General features: G+C 43.0%; 1 pseudogene; it reads right to left on the bottom strand.

Moving 5' to 3' along the window:
• Positions 1-14,185: 14,185 nt before the first annotated feature.
• LOC111148012 lies at positions 14,186-14,449 on the bottom strand (annotated as a pseudogene).
• Between the last annotated feature and the right edge of the window lie 250 nt (positions 14,450-14,699).

Here is a 14,699-nt window from a genome sequence, read left to right as displayed (position 1 = left end):
GGAGAAGCCTGTTTCTCCCTCTCCCTGTGCCTCTGCTTGTGTTCCCTCTCTCCCTCTCTCTCTGTCAAATAAATAAAATCTTAAAAAAGGAAAAAAAAAAAAAAAAGCCAGGATTCCAGAATCAGCTGACCTTGGAAATCTAACTCGTGTTTTTAAAAAAAAAAAAAAAAAAAAAGGTTTTATTTATTTAGAGAGTGAGAACAAGTGAGGGGAGAGGCAGAGAGAGAGAGGGAGTGAGAAAATCTCAAGTAGATTCTACACTGAGCACAGAGCCTAATGCAGGGCTCCATCTCACCACCCTGAGATCATAGCCTGAGCTGAAATCAAGAGTCTGATGCTTAGCTGACTGAGCCACCCCAAAAAATTTTTTAAAGGTTTTTATTAAGTAATTTCTACACCCAGTTTAGGGGCTCAAACTCACAACCCTGAGATCAAGAGTTGGTGTGCACAGAGTCAGCCGGGCCCCCCTCTAGCTCTTCTTCTTCTTTTTTTTTAAAAAGATTTTATTCATTTATTTGACAGAGAGACAGTGAGAGAGGGAACACAAGCAGCGGGAGTGGGAGAGGGAGAAGCAGGCTTCCTGCCAAGCAGGGAGCCTGATCTTGACTTGATCCCAGGACGCTGGGACCATGACCTGAGCCAAAGGCAGATGCTTAATGACTGAGCCTCCCAGGTGCCCTAACTCTAATGTAATGTAGAAATCCTCCCCCTCTTCCGCAGAAGTAATATAGTATTTCTTTTTTTTTTTTTAAAGATTTTATTTATTTATTTGACAGAGAGAGATCACAAGCAGAGAGGCAGGCAGAGAGAGAGGGGGAAGCAGGTTCCCCGCTGAGCAGAGAGAACCCGATGCGGGGCTCGATCCCAGGACCCTGAGACCATGACCTGAGCCAAAGGCAGAGGCTTTAACCCACTGAGCCACCCAGGTGCCCCTACAGTATTTGTTTTTTTTAATGAAAGATTTTTATTTTATTAATTAATTAATTTATTTATTTGACGGACAGAGATCACAAATAAGTAGAGAGGCAGGCAGAGTGAGAGAGGAAGGGAAGCAGGCTCCCTGCTGAGCAGAGAGCCTGATGCGGGGCTCGATCCCAGAACCCTGGGATCATGACCTGAGCTGAAGGCAGAGGCTTTAACGTGCTGAGCCACCCAGGCGCCCCGAATTAATACAGTATTAATACCTACATTTTACTTGAATTCGTTTCATCAGAATTGCTTTGTAGTGTGATTAGATCAGTTCTTTCCCCCCCCCCCCCAAGATTTATTTGAGAGAGAGTGAATGAGCAGGGAGAGGGAGACAAATAGACTCCCTGCCCAGCAAGGAGCCTGATACGGGTCTTGATCCCAGGTCTCAGAGATCATGACTGGAGCTAAAGTCAAGGGTTGGACATATAACTGACAGAGCCACCCAGGTGCCCCTAAATCAGTTCATCTAAGGGATGCGAACTTTAATAAGGTTTAGGAAAAGAAGGTTAGGTTTGTGTGGGGCACATACCTTGGCCTTGGATAGCCAGAGAGTAACATTTGGGCACCAGGTGCATGGTGAGCCAGATGGGAGAGAACAAACTCTTATCCCTGGAGAGCCAGGCATGTATTAGATGCTTTTCATATATTTTCTTATTTAATTATCATAATGCAAACCAATAAAGTATCATCTTCACTTTTGCACATGGGCAAGCTAAAGGTCAAAGAAGTTATGTAACTTGTCCAAGGTCAGATAGCTAATAAAAGGCTGAGCTAGGATTTATTTCTCCTCAGGTCTGTCCAGTTCCAAAGCCTATGTATGCTGTTTTCACAGAGCTCTTCTGTCTCTGACAAGATTTGGGGAGAGGAGAGAAGATGGAGAGATGACATCTTTCTCTACCTCACAGTTTTACTCGTTGAGATGTGTTTAGCCAGAGCATCCTGTTTATAGATGCTAGGTTCTATATATAGAGACGCTGCAACAACATATGTGGGAAGGATACCAATTGGCCGTAGGGGAGGATTAAAAGAAAGCCTTTGTTCTTTACCTGTAAGTTTTCATTGCAGTGTAATCTACAAGTGTCAAAACACCACTGGTGACTCAGAGGCCCTGTCCTGTTCTCCAAATAAAATTTGTTGATATGTCCCAAGGAGTAAGCCATGATGGGGGCAGAGGTGAGGGTGTGGTGTGCCCTTACTGTATGTTCTGGAGCTGGTGACACCTGTTATGTGACTATTACAGTGAATTATTACTGAGTAAACGAGAGGTGTCTCTCTTTTGCCTTTCTAAGGGAGACCAGATGGCATTGGATGCTGGCCCAGGTCCAGGGGAGCCTGGCCTCTGGGCTGACAGAGGAGACAGCTTGAGTGTGTCAGGTGATGGACTAAGAAGAGACAAAGCTGGACTGTCAAGTGGAATCATTTCAGGGGCACCAAAAATGTGTGTTGCCCCTCAAAGACTTGCTTTAGCTCTTTGCTAGTGTTCGGAATTCCACAAGTGAAATTTATTTCCCTTGATTTAAGTCTTCGAGACCCTATTAAAAATGAAGAGACTCCAGGAAGGGGTCTGACTGTGAAGCATTTTGTAAATGGAAGTGTGAGTGAGTGTATGTGATTGATTTCTGAGAACTGAACTCAGTCAGGGACAGAGAGGAAAGGGCACTCTGCCCTCATCATAGGGACAGGAAGGAGAAACTATTGAGTTTGAGATAAAAGCCCTGAAAAGAGAAGTTGGGTCCCTAAAGAAACACTTTGTTTTCTTTACAGTTTTGACTGAGAAGACAAGCAGCCGAGGGTGATGGGGTTGGAGGCTCATGATTCCAAGAGGGAGTGTTGCATGGAGAAACTTGCTGTGAGCATGCTGGGTATTCAGGCAGAATGTTAGCTGGAGGACAGCGGACAAGCAGAATGTAACAAGGAGTGTAGGACCTTTGGGTCTGTGGTTTGCTGTGATGTCCTCAGACAAGACCAGCACAGATCTTAGGAAGTAGGAGGCAGCTTCCCAGAAGTGATGTAAAATGGTGGCGCAAAAGAGGCTGCTGATGACAACATGGGCAGGGCACTTCCTCAGAGGTTGCTGGTCACAGACAACTTCTGGTCTTAATTTCCCAATATGCTGTGCTGAGATAGGCTTTACCAGAAAGCAAAATACGCCATGTCAAAAGCAGTGACAAAGCATTTGGGGTGTCCACACAAAGGTGCAGTTTCCCCTTGTCCTATAACTTTGTGGAGCCAAAATAGCTAATCCGTAGGCTGCCAGAATAGCACCTGTGATTCAGATCTACAACTTTTTTGACCTGAGAGCCTTTCTAGTTCACTGTTCATCATCTTTCATCTAGCACTGCTTTCAGACGGCCTTTGTGATCTGAATTCTCACATCTTTTCTCCCCCAGGGAGTCTTTGACAGAAGCAACTCAAATTTCAGTGCCTTTTCCAGCTCCTCACAGTTGGGTTCATGGATGCCCTCCACTTCAGGCTTGAACTTCTACAGTGTCCATGTTCCTACCCCAAGTCTAGAGCATTTTGTTTTGGTTCAGTTCAGGCCTCTGGGGTTCTTCTAGCACATTTCCCTAGAAGGCTCTTCTAGGAATAGTCTCCACCTCTCACCTCCTGAAGTTTGACAGGGTCTGGACCTCCCTCCTTAGTGGAATTAGCACAGCTCTGTAGAGTTTCTGGATGTAATACACCCCTTCATCCCTCCCAACCATCATGGCCCCATACAGAAGATCTAGTAATATAGCTAGATCTGCTATCACCAGGATTTTGGAGCCAGTGTTCCCAGCAGGGTGGGACTCCTGGATAGGTGTACCATACTGTGAGTGACAGCTCTATTACGTTCTGCCTCTCCTTCATCTCACCTTTATTTTGGCCTTTTCCTAAGAGCATCAGGCTCCGTCCAGTTGCCCTGCCTGGACCCCCTAGTCTTGTCTAGGACTATAAGTCTGCTCAGTCAACACCTTACCAGAGGCTGGGGCTTTTGCTTTCCAGCCTTTCTCAGGCCAGGTCCCTTCTCTGATACTAGAGACTTTTATTTTTTCCCCTTCATCCCCCCAGTAGAGACTTTGTTCCATCTAGGCTTCTGTGGGTAGAGTCTTGCCCATGCACAGATCTCCCAGTTGTTGACTATCCTGAACTCTGCCTGCTACTCTTCATTTTTGGGCTAATTGGATGTTATGCTAGTCTGCTCAGCTGTACTTTCGGAACAAGCTTCTTAGCTTAGTTGGGCTCTGTCCTGAATTTCATGTTAGTTCTCCAACTGCCTCTGCCCCCAAAACAGCTTTTAATATGCATTTGTAAAGTTTCAGAAGGGAGATAGAGAATATAATATTTTCCAAAGTTATTTAACTAAAGAGCCATTTTTTTTTTTTGGAAGGAATTTTAAACTCTCACAGAATATGGTGTTTGGTGGAGCACAGTTTTGGATAGTATGAGGCTTTATCCTAAAGGAATGGACATCAAATGGAGGAATTCCAGGTGGAGGTAATGGGACAATCAGTGAAAAAACACTGTTTGCAGGTAGGAAGTCTCTCTTGGTGCCCTTCATTCAGCAAATGCCTACTGAGCACCTGGTGTTTACCAGTCTTTCTGGAGGAATCACTTCATGTGGTCGACTGCTTAACTCTGTGTTGTCTGCGTAAGGACAGCTCTGATCTGGAGTATAGCTCTAAGGTGGGGAAGACGTAGGGATTCTACATTCTTTCTCCCACATTCAGATCTTCTTCCTCTTTCCACCAAGTAAAACAGGAAGTAGTGAATGAGGTGATGCCATCATCAGCTTCTGGATCCAAAGAAGGAAGCTTCTCTGAGGCTGCTTTGCCCAGGTTTGACCTCTTCCAGGATTTCTCTAGCACTCCTGAGACCCCCTTCCATCTTACTTTGGGAGTATTTGTCTCAGCATCAGTCTCAGGTCTTACGGCTAGTTCAGGATTTCAACTTCGCCTACAGAATCAGTGCCAAGTAGGATGGAGCTCATTCTTGTGGAATGATTATGGCATTGTAAATTTCTGTTCTGCCTATGAAATCCCTCCTTTATAGCTCATGGGTAGTCCAGACTATTATTTTTTTTCAACCCTTCAGTGGAGATAAACCCATGCCCTGTAGGCAGGCAGTCTTGCAGGTGGAGATCATTTAAATCTGGCCAGGTGGGTGACCAAGAGCCAGGAGCTGCAGCTGGCAGAGCTGGTCCCCAAAGAGGAAACTAGTTGCTTCCTCTATATGCCATTCTCAACCAGTACAGCCAGGAAAAGACCACTTGAAGCAGACAGAAATCTCTAAGACTCCTGATTAAGAAATTTTAGGTCCCTTTGAGACCTTGATGTATGTATGTGTCTTTACTGTCATAAATGAGATCTTTACTGGCCAATCTTAACTCAGTTGTAGGAGCTAATCATGAAATAAACTATATGCAAAGGCTTAGCTTTGATCCTGCCTTTAGGTATGATGTTCATCCAGTTATTAGCATCCTCTACCCACAGACCCCACCCCAGGGGCCTTGGTCCAGGGCCCTTTTCCATTCTTGCCACTTCCTCTGAAACGCTCAAGTTTTAACTGAAGATCAGGGAGTGAGCTCGCTTACAGGAAGACTGAAAGAGGGCTTGAAATGGGCATTTGGAGGTCTTCAGTAGAGTCAGTTATTTGGTCCATCTGTTATAAGTATTAGTTGGCACATAACTATATAGATGTGGTACCTGTAACTTTGTATAACTGTGGAAGGCTTGTTTTACCCAACAGGCTTCCTACATGAAGACATTTCTTAAGATTCTCTTTTTAGTCTCCTTCTCTCCTCCATCTGTATATATATTATCCCTGGGTGATATCACCTGTGCTTATGGTTTTAGCCATCACTGATACGTCAGGAACTCTTTTTTTTTTTTTTTTTAAGATTTTATTTATTTATTTGACAGAGATCACAAGTAGGCAGAGAGGCAGGCAGAGGGAGAGGGGAGGAAGCAGGCTCCCTGCAGAGCAGAGAGCCCGATGCGGGGCTTGATCCCAGGACCCCGGGATCATGATCTGAGCCGAAGGCAGAGGCTTTAACCCACTGAGCCACCCAGGCTCCCCATGTCAGGAACTCTTAAATCTCCCTCTCCAACCTAAATCTCTCTTCTGCGTTCCAGACTCAGGATGGCCAAACACTATTACCATCATAACGTGGGTGGCCCATAGGTATTTAAAATTCAACATGTCTCAAGCCAAATTGTATTTTTCATTATGCCATCCTCTTCCCCTCATTCTTCTATTCCTTCCTATTCCTATTCCTCCTCTTTTGTTCTCAGGAGCATTGCCATCCAGGGTCATTAGTAAACTTGCTTCTGCATCACCGTCTTCCATTTCCCTACCAGGAATTAAGTAGGCTCTGAGTGTAATGTAATATGTTTAGAATGTCCCTTCCTCCCACCCTCCCTCGCTTGTGCATGTGCACACACTCTGTCTCTCTCTCTTGTTGGGGTTCTTGTCTACAAGGCATCTATAGTTGAATTCTATAGATAAGTTAACAAATAGGAAAAAAAAAAGAACAAATAAAGGTTACACTGAGGTTCAGATTCTTGGTAAAATTGAAGTTTTGGAAAGGAATCATCTGACAGCTGAAACCTGGGGAGAAAGCTTCATGGAAGAGATGAGAGTAGACCATGCTAAGTAGGGTAGGGACCAGAACACCTCAGTGGGAGCATGTGGAATGGAGAAGGTTTGAGGTATAATCCTCACCTTATCTTTTGTGCAAACAGAGTAATTGGCATCTCCCCCACTCGTTTCTTCTGTAAATCACCACTGAACATCATGTAGTTTGGTCCTTTTTGAAAGCTTTTGAGGATTGAGTATCCTAATATCACCCATTAGGTAGTTGGAACCATCTTTTCCCTTAAAAATTTGGCTCAAAGTGTCATTCTACAGCTTGTAGAGAGTCTCATTCCTTCACCCAGATTCTTCAAATTCCTGGGAGCTCATGTATTTATGGTCATTCTAATTTTGAGCTCTTGCTTCTTCTAAATTAGTTCAGATTATAGATGGTCTTACCAACTCAAGCATGCTGTTCCTGTTTCTATCCACATTCACCCAAATGTAGAACTCAAATATCTCCCAGCTACAGCCTTTGTGTGTAGCAGACTTTATATTAAAGATTTAGGGTAATGGGGATTGTTTTACATTGCCACAAAGCAAGCAACTTAAATTCTAATACTGGCTGTCCCTGTCCCTTAAATATGTATATATATTTTTGTCTGCCTCTGCATTAGGGATTCATCATTATTCCTATCACCTATGTGTGTGGCTTTGGCCTCTTATAATCTCTTCTCTGTAAGCCTTCCTAACTCTATTGTCACTAAGCATTCTAGATACTTCTTATTCTATTATGCAAAGCAGTTGAATTTTACTCTCTCTCCAAACTTCCCTCCGTACCTCCAAAGACTACTGGAATGGGTTTGCTGAATTAAAAGTTCATCTACTTCTTCAGCCACACCAAGTATTTGTAGAAGCTCTGATGTGTTCTTTTACATTATTTCTTTCCTTTGAAAGCATTTCTTGTTTGGGGTGCCTGGGTAGTGCAGTGGGTTAAATATCTGATTCTTGGTTTTAGCTCAGGTCATGATCTCAGGATCATGAGCTCAGAGTTGTGAGGTTGAGTGCCGTGTCAGGCTACAAGCTCAATGTGGAGTCTGCTTGAAATTCTCTCTCCCTATCCCTCTGTCCATGCTCTCTCTCTCTCTAGAATAAATAAATAAATATTTTTTAAAAAGGCATTTCTTGTTTTATTTTTATTTTTTAATTTTTATTTATTTATTTTAAAAAAGATTTTATTTATTTATTTGACAGAGATCACAGTTAGGCAGAGAGGCATGCAGACAGTGAGAGAGAGAGAGAGGAGGAAGCAGGCTCCCTGCTGAGCAGAGAGCCCGATATGGGACCTGATCCCAGGACTCTGGGATCATGGCCTGAGCTGAAGGCAGAGGCTTTAACCCACTGAGTCACTCAGGCGCCCCTAATTTTTATTTTTTAAGAATTTTATTTTTATGGGGGAGAGAGAGTGAGCGATTGTACAAGTAGGGAGAAGGGCCCTAGGGAGAGGGAGAAGCAGACTCCCAGCTGAGCAGGGAGCCCAGCTCAGGACTCTGGGATCATGACCTGAGCCAAAGGTAGATGTTTAACGAACTGAGCCACCCATGACCTGAGCCAAAAGAAGATGCCCAACCGATTGAGCCGCCCAGGCACCGTGAAAATATTTGTTTTGGTATGACACCCAGGGCAGGAACTATAAAAGAAAAAGTACAGTATTAGCCAAAAAGAACGAAAACAAAAAACAAACACCATAAACAAAAAGTAGATGACAAACTGTTGTTAAGAACAGTTTTGGGGCCTGTTGGTTAAGCAGCTGCCTTCACCTCAGGTCATGATCCTGGGGTCCTGGGCTCCCTGCTGAGTAGGGATTTTGCATCCCCCTCTCCCTCTGCCCATCCACACTGTTCTGTTCTTTCTTGTACCCTCTCTCTCAAATAAATAAAATCTTAAAAAAAAAAAAATTAGTTTTCAGCATATCTCAGCGTGCACAAAGCTCTTATAAATCAATAGAAAAAAAAGCAAAAACAAAAAATGGGCAAAAGTCATAGAAGAACAAATACTAATGACTTATAAAACCCATAGAAAAATGGTGTTTACCTTATAATCTAGAAGACACAAATAGAAATGAGACCTCACCTCCTGACCCAGAAAGCATAGGAAATGTGAAGGGTTAAAAATGGTTGTTAGTTATTGTTGCTCCCCTGAGCCCCCTTGACTCAGCCTGTAGCCACCTGTTTTACCAGCAGACCACATTAACTAGCCAACCACAGACTCTACAGTGAGGGCATGGGGGAAATCTATGGCATGATGGGCAGTTACATATTACAATTTAAAAAGTATACATTATTGAATAAAAGGTTTTAAAAGAAAAAAAGAAATGAGACATCATTTTTCTTTCTTTTTTTTTTTTAAAGATTTTATTTATTTATTTGATGGAGACACAGTGAGAGAGGGAACACAAGCAGGGGGAGTAGGAGAGGGAGAGGCAGGCTTCTGGCTGTGCAGGGAGCCCGATGTGAGGCTCGATCCCAGGACCTTGGGATCATGACCTGAGCGGAAAGCAGATGCCCTGTGACTGAGCCATCCAGGCGCCCAAGACATCATTTTTCAACTGTTAGATTGACAAATATTTAAACTAATAGTATTTATTGCTCATGAGAGTTTGAAGAAAGGGGAACTCATACTCTGGGAATTTAAATTAATACAGTCTGTCTGAAGTTCTGTTTGGCAATATGTATCAAATTATTTATTTATTTATTTATTTATTTTTGGTCAGAGAGAGTGAGCACAGGCAGACAGAGGCAGAGGGAGAAGCAGGCTTCCTGCTGAGCAAGGAGCCTGATGTGGGACTCGATCCCAGGACGCTGGGATCATGACCTGAGCCGAAGGCAGCCGCTTAACCAACTGAGCCACTCAGGCGTCCCTGTATCAAATTTTTAAAAAAGATTTTATTTATTTGTTTGAGAGTATGAGTATGAGTTGGGGGAGAAGCAGAGACAAGCAGACTCCCCACTGAGCAGGGATTGTGACACAGGGCTCAATCCCCACTGAGCGGGGAGCCTGATGCAGGGCTCAATCCCAGGACCCTTGAGATCAGGACCTGAGCCAAAGTCAGATGCTTAACTGACTGAGCCATCCAAGTGCCCCTGAAGTACACACATTCTCAGATCAGCAATCTGACTTCTAGGTATTTATCCCCAGGACAATGTACAGAGATATATATTTGAGGATAAATGTCACTACAGAATTTATAAAGCCATCAAAATGGCCATCAGTAGGGAATTGGCCAGATAAACTGGTAAATCCATACAATGATAAATGAAGTAAATCTATAATTATTTACACATAAAGTTGGCTATAATATGTGCATGAAAAAATATATAGCATATGAACCTGTTTCAGATGAAATAAATACATCCATGACTATATGTATGTATTTTAAAAAAATCATACAGTAGGGGTATCTGGGTGGCTTAGTCAGTTGAGTGTCCAACTCTTGTTTTCAGCTCAGGTCATGATCTCATAGATCATGGGATTGAGTGCTCTGTCAGGCTCTGTGCTCAGCGGGAAGTCTGCTTGAAGATTCTCTTCCTTCCTTCCCTGTCAAATATATGAATTTTAAAAACAATATTAAAAAGAAAAAAATCTTTTTTTTTTTTTTTAAGATTTTATTCATCTGCCAGAGAGAGAACAAGAGAGAGAGAGAGAGAAAGCACAAGCAGGGGGAGCAGGAGGCAGAGGGAGAAGCAGGGTCCTCTCTTGAGCAAGGATCCCGATGTGGGACTCGATCCCAGGATGCTGGGATCATGACCCGAGCCGAAGGCAGCTGCTTAACTGACTGAGCTACCCAGGTGTCCCCCAAAAAAGAAAATCTTAAAAAAAAAAAGTAGGAAATAGATTCTGACTTGAGGGTGGTGGGTGGGCCAAAACCACAGTTATATTATGCCAAGGTATGTTTCTATCCTGTGAAGTTGGAAAATTACTTGTCATGACAGAAAGGGGTAACTGGAAAGGAGAACCACTTTTTAATTTTTTTTTAATTTATATTTCAAAAGATTTTATTATTTATTTGACAGAGAGAGATCACAAGTAGGCAGAGCAGCAGGCAGAGAGAGAAAGGGGAAAGCAGGTTCCCCATGAGCAGAGAGCCTGATGCAGGGCTCGATCCCAGGACCCTGAGATCCTAACCTGAGCCGAAGGCAGAGGCTTAACCCACTGAGCCACCCAGGTGCCCCAGAACCACTCTTCTAGAAAGGGGAGACAGATTTGCTTCTTGGATTTGAATTTGAAGGGCCAGAGTTACATCCAAAAGAAAGTATTCTGTGGACTGGGAATTCCCATTTAGAGGAAAAGGTACTTCTAAAGTAGAAGCAGTAAGTAAGAGTGGGACTCTAGATTTGACACCCTTGAGATGTTTAGGGGAGGAGTGGTCTTATCCTAGTTCTCCCTTTCTTGTTGGGTAGTCTTGACAGATGGTGGAAAGGAGTGCATGGCAGTGGTCTCCACTGGAATCTGAGAGTAGAGCTTGAAGGGAGGTACGAGTGGGCATTAATCACTATAGTAAAACAACAGCCATAACATTATTTAAAGGTCACTCTGCAATTTACGAAGGCCATTGTATAGTGACATGGCTAATAGGGTCCAGTATGCTATGCATTATTTTTTTTCTTCTTTTATATGGACACTGAATCTCAGTTAGAGAGTAGAATTAGACTCAGGTATTCAGGCCTCAAATTCCATTTCTCATTTCTCCACTTTGCATTTCTTTGAGGTGAATCTTCCATGGAGGGAAAGACTAGAGCAAAAGCAGCATCTGGAGCTAGGGATACCCACAGTGAAGAGGTGGAAGGAAGAAGAGAGTCAGGGAAGATACCATGCTATTCACAGTCACTGTCCTGTCCTCTGGCCCTTGTAGGTCCTGACATTTCTCTAAACCAGAGAATGTGGGATGTTCTTTTGATTTAAGGGGGAAAAAAGTCCTAATCTGTTCATAAATAGCTTGAGGTGTTTTGGAAGTAAGCTTGGCCAGTTTGGTTACAGCAGAGTTTATTGAATTCTGGCTTCATTTTTTGAAAGCAATACAGTAGAAGTATATCAACTTAGACCCATGAGGGAAGAGCTTGTCTGATTTAATTACATGAAAAAAATTTTTTTTGTGGATTCATTAAGTTTGTTTAGTTTTGGAATCACATGTTAATTCACTTATGCATGTATGTACTAACTAGCTGAGATCCTAAGAGGACCTGCTTCAATCAGTAGAAAATCAGAAGTCTCAAGTTACTTCAGTTTTCCGACTGACAATCATATTTATGCAATTAAATATGTTAGCTAGCCGGTTCTGATAGCATAAACACAAAAAGCAGTTATCTCCTGTCAGAAATTCTGAACCAACAAGGTCCACTTTAGAGAGGTTCTTGGGCAGTTGCTAGAATGGTGTCTGCTAAGAATTCTGCAAGGCATTCTTGCTGCCCAGTGCTTGGAGCATGTGAGGAAGGAATGAGCGAGTGAGGAAAGGACTGAAGGAATCTTTATCTCTGAGGCATGTTGAGCTGTATAGAACAATCTTTGTACTATAGTTTGACTTGGGTGGTTTTGAGACTAGTCTTATCACTTGGATTTTGTGTTAGGGAGAGAGGAAACAAGTACCATGGAAGTTTTTGCTCTGTGAGCTGTGGATGTTTCCAAAATCAGCTGGTGTCACTTGAGTCCCAGTCACATGGTCTCTCCTTCTAAAAAGATCAGGCTGCTGAGAAAGCTTCTGGAGCAAGTGAGGAGGCCCATGAAGGTGAGAGATTTCCTGTTGGCAACCTGGATCTTACCCAAAGAGGGCAACTACTTTGTAAGTCTTCTGTGGGAGGCTCTCCACCACCCTTCTTCTGTATTGCTTAGCTTCTAAATCAGGAGCCTTTCTGGCTCATCACTGGCTTTTGCTCTACCCAGCCTGGCCCTGCCCTCTGGCTGTGTGCCATTGGTGATTTTTAGCCTTGCTGGAAATTACACCCTCTGTGAGGGTAAAGCAAACTGGGAGGTTCTGACTCTGGCTCCAGAGGGACTGGAGCCTGTCACCTACCTGGCCCTGCCCTGTGTTTCCTGGCATGTATTCCTGGCCACCTTTTTACCCTTACCATGGTCCTCTACACCCATAATTCTGCCTCAGTAAGGATTTAAGGACTGGCTTCTTCAGAGGGACTGTGGGAAGCAAGAATGTCAGTGCTTTGGCTGAAGCTCCTGATAGCAATCTCTGTGTCCTGCTTAAGGAGAGTTATTGGTCTCATTTAGGTGATCTAATGGCTATGTTGGGGATGGTTGGAATATGAAGATTCTTCAGTATCATGAAAGGATTTACCACTGGGTTCCTTTGAACTGCTTTTCAAAATAAAATTTGATTCTTACACTGTAAGTAGCGGCAGTTACTTACGTCAAAAAACCTTTGAGGGGCACCTGGGTGACTTGGTTAAGCATCCCACTCTTGATTTCAGCTGAGGTCTTGATCTTAGGATCCATGCTGGGTGTGGAGCCTACCTTAAAACACACACACACACACACACACACACACACACACACACACACACACCACACAAAACACCTTTTTAGATTTTCTAGGCGAACTTCCTTGTTTTAGATACGAGCAAACTTTGGGAGGTTCAACAAGGGCAAAGCTGTGCCTTTACTAAGGAGCTGATATTCACATTATCTGAGAGGAACTGAAGCAGAGGGGAACAGACATTGTGTGAGAGGAGGTCTCAGTTCCCCCTGCAGGAGCATTTCTTGGTTTGTTTGTTTTTTTTCTTTAAAGATTTTATTTATTTATTTGACAGAGAGAGAGAGAGAACACAAGTAGGCAGAGAGACAGGCAGAGAGGGGGGGAAGCAGGCTCCCTGCCGAGCAGAGAGCCTGATTCGGGGCTCAATCCCAGGACCTTGAGATCATGACCTGAGCCAAAAGCAGAGGCTTAACCCACTGAGCCACCCAGGCGTCCCTCTTGGGGTATTTTTAGGTTAGGGAGAGGAAGAATGCATTCCTTCTCCTCAAATGCTCACAGCCCTTGGGTTGGGTAATTCCTGCCTCACTGACTTTTACCTTAGTCCTTTTGGATTGAACCCAAAACGACAAGGTAATACCTCAGTTTGAAATTGCAAGGTACATTTAAGTAAGTGAAAACTTATAGGAGGTAAGTGACTGAATGTAACTTTATTAAAATTCAGTGTGTGAGAAAGGCCTTATACTAAGCAAAATGTCAGTAGAGGTTCTTTAGATGGCCTGATTTAATTAGTGGATTAGATAGATTAGATTAGAATTATCCAGTCTATAATCGGTACTTGTAAATTTGGTTCATTTATCAAATACGGATTAACTGCAGAGAGTTCTGTGATAACTTGAGATAAAATGGTAGGCTATGACAGATACAGACGAATGCTGTGGGAACTCAGATTGTTTCTAGTTTTTGGATCTAGAGAATCAGGATCGTTTTGGGAAAACAGATTTCTTTGTTTTAAAGAACACTTTATTTTATTTATTTACTTATTTATTTATTTGGCTATTATAAAAGTTTATTTAACAAAAAGCTCAGTATGAAAATGCACACAATCTGATTTTTATATTGTAGTAAAACAGGTACTATGGAGAGGGGACATGTGGAAGCAGTTGATTCTTCCGATGAACACATCCATTGTTTATACTCGTTCTAAGGCTTCTAACATGATGATACTATTTCCTTGTATTACCACCATTCCAATATTGTTCTGTTGCCCACTAGTTGCCATCTCCATACATTCATCTATCATAAGATTCATAAATGGATCGAACCCCCGTAATATTCCTTGAACATGTCTGCCACCATTTAATTTCAATGATAATTTCTTGTCCATAAATTTTTTCAACTCGGGAGGGTGAGCTTTGCTCATGGTGTCTACTCGGTGAGCTCAAAGATGCCTCCCTATTTTATTTATTTTTTAAAAAAGATTTAATTTATTCATTTGACAGATCACAAGTAGGCAGAGAGGCAGGCAGAGAGAGAGGAAAGGCAGGCTCCCTGCTGAGCAGAGAGCCCAATGCAGGACTCGATCCCAGGATCCTGAGATCATGACCTGAGCCGAAGGCAGAGGCTTAACCCACTGAGCCACTCCCTTAAAGAACACTTTAAATAATCTTGCTTATACTCTAGTCAGAGGTAGTATTGA

Source organism: Enhydra lutris, unplaced genomic scaffold, assembly GCF_002288905.1.
Source record: "Enhydra lutris kenyoni isolate GAN:26980312 unplaced genomic scaffold, ASM228890v2 scaffoldscaffold18, whole genome shotgun sequence".
Lineage (NCBI taxonomy): Eukaryota > Metazoa > Chordata > Mammalia > Carnivora > Mustelidae > Enhydra > Enhydra lutris.
Note: the sequence above shows the minus strand (reverse complement) of the source record. Positions and strands in the feature narration are given on the sequence as shown.